A 575-nucleotide genomic window follows, 5' to 3' on the forward strand; every position below is an offset into this window, starting at 1 on the left:
TATTCCGGGGCTTATACTTACTATAGCTGGTTAGCTACTGCGCAGATGTGACTCTGCCACGAGCAGCCACTGCGCCTATAGTTGCACTACACTCGCTGTTCTTTAGCGTTCCTGCTCGTCTGAAAGCATTAAACTGAGAACTCCATGAGACTGCTATAACGGCAACCGAGCAAGCGTTATCTGTTTGACGCGGTAGCAACAGTAAACGCACTCAAACGTTCGCCACGCTGTCAGCAACTGAGATATCATATCAAGTACTTGCCTCGCTTCAATCATATTGTTCCGCGACAGCGCACCAAATGCGCTCTCCGCAAATATTCTCCTCTTTCTTGTGTTCTTGCAATACCTGCATAACCGCTCAAGACAGACATACCCCAACCGAGCAGATATCTACGTCGATGTTACCCTTGACGAGTCCACCGTTGATCTTTCTAGGAAATGCGTTTTTGCTGCAGTAGCACTACAAAAAACGGAGATAAAGAAATGTCGATGACGTTTGGAGTTTGTTTACTGACTCCGGTCTTCGCGACCGGCGCGTTAAAGATACCAAGATGTTCTATCAAGAGATCGGTCTA

Source organism: Plasmopara halstedii, assembly GCF_900000015.1.
Source record: "Plasmopara halstedii genome assembly, contig: Scaffold_322, whole genome shotgun sequence".
Lineage (NCBI taxonomy): Eukaryota > Oomycota > Peronosporomycetes > Peronosporales > Peronosporaceae > Plasmopara > Plasmopara halstedii.